This window comes from Rhinopithecus bieti, unplaced genomic scaffold (genome assembly GCF_001698545.2).
Source record: "Rhinopithecus bieti isolate Rb0 unplaced genomic scaffold, ASM169854v2 scaffold_67551, whole genome shotgun sequence".
Classification (NCBI taxonomy): Eukaryota; Metazoa; Chordata; class Mammalia; order Primates; family Cercopithecidae; genus Rhinopithecus; species Rhinopithecus bieti.
The window spans coordinates 11,206-17,716 of NW_016825270.1; positions in this window are offsets into that span (position 1 = coordinate 11,206).

A 6,511-nucleotide genomic window follows, 5' to 3' on the forward strand; every position below is an offset into this window, starting at 1 on the left:
TTCTTGTGATAGTTTGCTAAGAATGATGGTTTCCAGCTGTGGATGTCCTTAATTTCTTTTTCTTGTCTGATTGCTCTAACTAGGACTTGCAGTACTATGTTGAATAACAATGGTAACAATGGGCATCCTTGTCATGTTTCAGATCTTAGAGGAAAGACTTTCAGTTTTTCCCCATTTGGTATGATACTAGCTGTGGGTCTGTTATATATGGGTTTTATTATGTTGAGGTATGTTCCCTCTATACCCATTTTTTAAGGTTTTTATCATGATGGCATGTTGCACTTTATCTAATGCTTTTTCGGCATCAAGTGAAATGATCATATGGTTTTTGTCCTCCATTCTGTTGATACTATATATCACCATTGTTGAACCATCCTTCCATCCCAGGGATAAATCCCACTTGGTCATGATGACTAATGTTTTTAATGTGTTGTTGAATTTGATTTGCTAGCAGTTTGTTGAAGATTTTTGCATCAATATTTATCAGAGATAGTGGCCTGTATTTTTTTATTTGCTTTTGTCTGATTTTGGTATCAGGCCTCGTGGAATTAGTTTGGAAGTATCCCTTCCTCCTGTATTTTTCAGAATAGTGTGAGTAGGATTGGTATTAGTTCTTCTTTAAATATTTGGTAGAATTCAGCAGTGAAGCCAACAGGTCCCAGGCTTTTCTTTACTGGGAGACTTTTTATTACAGCTTTAATCTTGTTACTTGTTATTTGTCTTCTCAGGTTTTGGATTATCTTCATGGTTCAGTCTTGATATGTCATATGTGTAGAGGAGTTTCTCTATTTAGTCTAGATTTTCCACTTTATTGGCATATAGTTGCTCATAGTTGCCATTAATGATCCTTTGAATTTCTGCAGTATCAGTTGTAATCTCTCCTTTTCATCTCTGGTTTTATTTATTTGGATCTTCCCTCTTTTTTTCTTAGTCTGGCTAAAGGTTTGTCAATTTTGTTTAACATTTCAAAACACCAACTTTTTATTTCATTTACTTATTTTATTTTGTATTGTTTTCTTCATTTCAATTTCATTTATTTCTGCTCTGGTGTTTATTATTTCTTTTCTTCCTCTAATTTTGATTTCAGTTGGCTCTTGCTTTTCTAGTTCTTTAAGATTCATTGTTGGGTTCTTTATTTTAAGTTTTACCTTTTTTTAATTTAGGCACTAAATAACTAAACTTATATATAACTAAACTTTATAGCTATAAAATTCCCTCTTTATAGCTATAAACTTCCCTGCTTTTGCTGTATCCTATAGATGTTTGTATGTTGTGTTTCCATTATCATTAGTTTCAATAAATTTTTCAATTTTCTTCTTGGTTTCTTCATTGACCCACTGCTTATTCAGGAACATATTGTTTAATTTCCAGGTATTTGTATAGTTTCCAAAATTCTTGTTATTGATTTCTATTTTTATTCCATTGTGATCAGAGATGCCTGATATTATTTCCATTTTTTTGAATGTTTTAAGACTTGTATCGTGACCTAACATATGGTCATGTGACCTAACATAGTGGCTTTAGAGAATGATCCATGTGCTGAGGAAAAGAATGCATATTCTGCAGCCATTGGATGAAATGTTCTGTAAATATTTGTTAGGTTCATTTGGTCTATAGTACAGATTAAGTCCGATGTTTCTTTGTTGATTTTCTGTTTGGAAGACCTGTCCAATGTTTCCTTGCTATTAACATAGCTACTCCACCTTTCCTTTTTTGGTGGTATTTCTTTTTCCATTCTTTTACTTACTCATTTTTTTTTCTTTCTTTTATCTTTTACAAAATGTTCTGCCAAAAAAATCAATGCATTAATTTTTTTGTTTCTGAATTTACCGATAGAATTTATAATTAGTATTAAGGATAAACTTTATATATCCAAGCATTATCTTTCTTTACTAATTTTTTATTGTATAGAATTTAAGCTCTACAGAAAAGTCAAAAGATATCTTTCATATATTGTAGTGCCATTCTTATCCAAGGCGGATACTTTCCAAAATCCCCAGTGGATGCCTGATGACATGGAGAATAATTAATCCTATATACACTATGTTTTTTTCCTATGCATGCATATGTATGATAAAGTTAAATTTATAAGTTAGGTACAATACAAGATTAACAACAACAATAATAAAATAGAACAATTATTACAATATTCACAGTTTCATGGATAGAAGACTCATTCTTACCATAGGTCTTAGCAACTTCAACATATGATTTTTTTTCTTCCCTTATTAAGTTGAAAACTTTCTCCTTTTCACTTAAAGGAAACACTTTACAGCTTCTCTTTAGCATATGTGAACTGCCAGCATTATCATTCTTACACTTTGGGGTTGCTATTAAGTGAAATAATGATTACTTGAACATAAGCACTGTGATACTGCAACAGTTTATTGGATAACCAAGATGGCTAGCAAGTGAATGAAGGGTGGGTAAGGAATACAGCGTTGATATGCTGGTCAAAGGGATGATTCACGTCTGGAGCAAACATGAGATTTCATCACACTACTCACAACGGTGTGAAATTTAAAACTTATGAATTGTTTATTTATGGGATTTTCCATTTAATGTTTTCAGACTGCAGTTAATCATGGGTAAATGAAACCGTGGATGAGGGGGGACTACTTTAGATTCATCAGTGCATCAATTTGGCTACATATGGCCTGTCTCTCTTTCTAAATACTATATACATATATGTATACATACATACACGCATTTTTTTGCTGAGCCATTGGGAAGTAGCTTGCAGATATCATGACACTTCAACCCTAAACACTAAATCATATATCTCTTAAGAACAATTAAATTACTATTACACCCAGAGAAACTTAACACTAATACAATACTATTATCTAATATACCATCCATATCAAATTCCCACGATTTCCCTAACAATATCCTTTATAGCTTTTTATTTGTTTTGGTCCAGGATCCAGTCAAGGGTCATGCATTGTATTTAGTTGTCATGTTCCTTTTAGTCTTTTAAATCTAGAATAGCACCCTCCCTTTTTTTCTTGTCCTTTTTTTTTGTGACATTGGCATTGTTGATGAGTCCAGGTAGTTTTCCTCTATATGCCTTACAGTATGAAATGTGTCTGATTGTTTTCCTATGATTAGTTTAAGCATTTTTAGCAAGAAGACTACATGGGTGATGTTCTGTCCTTCTTAGGCACAAAATGCCAGTTTATCCCAAGAGCATAGATACTTTTGGGGATTTTACAGATAGCTAGGTGGGTATTTTTTACTTGCCCATTAAAAAAGTTACTTTTCTGGACACAGGTCAAATTATGGTTTATAATTTGCACCATATTCCCTGTCTAGGTTACCTGTGTACAGAAATGCTGAGCCTTAAGAGGAGTTTGTATATCTATTCTGCCATCACATTTTCCTACCTCAGAGCATTTACTTAGTCCAGCTGGTTGTCTGTCTGTATGTTCACAAACTTTCACAATCAACTCAATAGGAAATAAAGTTTTTTTTTTCAGTAGCTTCATGTGCAGTCTCCTTAAGTACTTTTTCCTATGACTTGGTCACTTTTCCCCCTCTCATTGTATGAAGACTTTCTCATACTACTCTATATTGATCATTTTTAAGAGGCAAATGTGATATGATCAAGTTCCTCTCCTGTTATTCTTACCTCCTGACATGTTATCATAGCATCTAGGTCTTTTGTCTCTTTGGGAAAATAAGCCAGATTTTGTTGCATGGATTCTGTAATAGTTTTATATTTCTACCATAACAAAATGATGACAAATTTAGAAATCTAAAACAGCATATTTATTATAGTTCTGGAGGCCAAAAGCCTGCTATGGGTCTCATCAGACCTGATGAGAAGTCAAGCTGTTGGCTGGCTGCATTCTCTTCTAGAGGCTCTAGGAGGGAATCTGTGTCCTGCTCATTTGGTTATTGGCAGAATTCGGTTCCTTGCCACTGTAGATCTGAGATCCATAGATCTCAGTTCTTTGCCACTGTAGATCTGTAGATCTGAGATACCTTTCTTGCTGGCTGTGAGCTAAGAGCTGTTCCTAGCTTCCAGAGGCCACCTGAATTCCTTAGATTGTCATCTCTTTTCTCCATCTTCAAAGCCAACCATGGCAAATTGAGTCCCTCTCATACTTAGAATTTCTCCATTTTCTTTTGTCATTACATCTTTCACTGACTTAGCTGGGGAAAGGTTCTCTGCTTTTAAAGATACATGCAATTAGAGTATGCCCATCCAAATAATTCAGAATATTCTCCCCCATCTCAAGATCCTTAACTTAATCACATCAGTAAAGTTCCTTTTGCCTTGTAAAATAACATAGTCATGGATTCTTGGAATTGCAGTGTGGACATCTTTGGGTGGCCATCACTTTGCCTACCACAGATTTTATCACAGCAACAAGCCATAACCTGACACCCAGTGTATGATTCATCCATTTTTTTATTCAACCAACACAAATATTAAAGAATGCCTATTAAATTGAGCATGTATTAAATTCCAGGAATTGTTTTATGTGCGAGGGTTACAAAAATACAGCATGTAACTCATCAAGGAGTTCACAAACTGGTTGGGTAAGTTCTGTAGATAGAGATTGGCACAGAGTTCTGTAAGAGAATACAAGAAGGCATATGAGCAAGACTAGAGAAACCAGGAATGGCCTCCTGTATTAATCAGTATCTAAGCTCAGTCTTTGAAATGAAATAAGTTATTAAGTAAGGATGGATGATTGCAGATGGGTAAAGAACTTCAAGCAGTGAGAAAATAATGACCTAAGTTACAGAGTTCGAGGTAGGCTGGTTTTTGGAGGAGGTGGAGATGTATGGTAGGTAGTTTTCCTGGAGTGGAGAGATGGAGCTAGATCAGCAAGCTGAAGCATAAACATGAAGACTTTGTGCGCTACAAAGGCTCAAAATAGATCTGCAGGAAGTGGGAAGTGACTGACGATCTTGAAAGAGTGCTGTGTTCACATTTATATTTTATATAGGTCATACTAGTGGCCATGTGGAGGATAGTATAGTAGAACAAGATTGGGGTAAGAAGATCATTTAAGATGCTTGTATGAAAATCCTGACAAAAAGTGATGAAGGCTTGAACTCAGCCAATGGTAGTTGGGATGGAGCACAGATCAGTGGATTTGAGAAAGTTTTATGAAATATTATTGATTACATGGTATATCAATCAGGGTTCAACCAGAGAAATAGAACCAGTGGGAGATATATATTAAGAAATGTATTGTAAAGAATTGGCTTGTGGGGGCTGTGTAGGAGAGCCTGAAATCTGTGGAGTGGGCTTTCAGGAAGGACGAACTGGAACTCTTGGATATGGGCTGAAGCTGATGTCCGCAGGTTAAATTTATTCAGGGAAGCCTTAGCTCTGGTCTTAAGATCTATCAGCTGATTGAATCAGGTCTACCCAAATTATTTAGGATCATCTCCTTTATTTAAAGCTAACTGATCATAGACAGTAATCACACCTACAAAATAACTTCACAGCAAAACCTAGTTAAATTGATAACTGGGGACTCTAGCCTAGCCAAATTGACACATCAAAAGACAATCACAGATGAGATGTCAAGGGAAACAGAATAATAGAGGGTAGTTCTCAAGTATGTGGCTCGAGTATTACATGAAATCACTAACTGAGTTATAGAACACAAGAGAAGGAGCAGGTTTTCAACATTTTCGGTAAGATACCTAGTTGGAGGTTCCTGGCAAGCAGGTAAAGATCTGACATTGCAGGAGAAGTGTTGTCCGTATAAATATATTTAGAAAACTGTCAGCATAAAGGTGATAGATGAAACCAGGAGAGTAAATTAAATAATCTAGAAGAAGATATATAGAGAGAAAAGTTATGGATTGAGAAGGAAATTCTGGGGACCACTAACATTTAAGGATTGTCTAGAGAAAGATGAACAGATAAAGGAGTAATAGGATGAGGGGAAAACCTGAAAAGTTTGATGCCAATTAAGAAAATGTAGTGAACAGCAGCATTATATACATTAGAGCGTTCAATACTGAAAAATACTTATTAATTGGTAAATTAAGTTTATTGGTGAATTTAGCATTAACGGTTTCTGTATTGTGAGAGCAGAGGCCAGATTACTGTGGGTTGAAGAGTTACTAGGAAGTGCCAAATTGAGGGTAGCTGGCATACAAGATGGGATGAGAATGGAGGATAAAAATCTGACAATATTTAAAATTAAATGATAACTGTGAGAAGATTAAGAGCCAAGTGAGTATTAAAAAATAATGGTAGGACCTTGCACAGTTTTTGTTGACTTAAAGTGACAAGAAAAGGGGTAGCAATTGAAGATATAGGACAGAAGAGAATTCAAAGTTACTGAGAAAGAAAAGAAATAGGCCTGGTTGTTAGAGAGGGTGCAGTGCCAAGAGAAGGACTTGTTTTATTCTTTGGATAAGACTAGGATATTGGTACTCAGTGGAGGTAGTATATTCCTGAGAGGGTGATTGGAAAGTTTGTGAAAGACATTTAAGATAATCATTATGAGTGAGAACATGCGGCGTTTGATTTTCT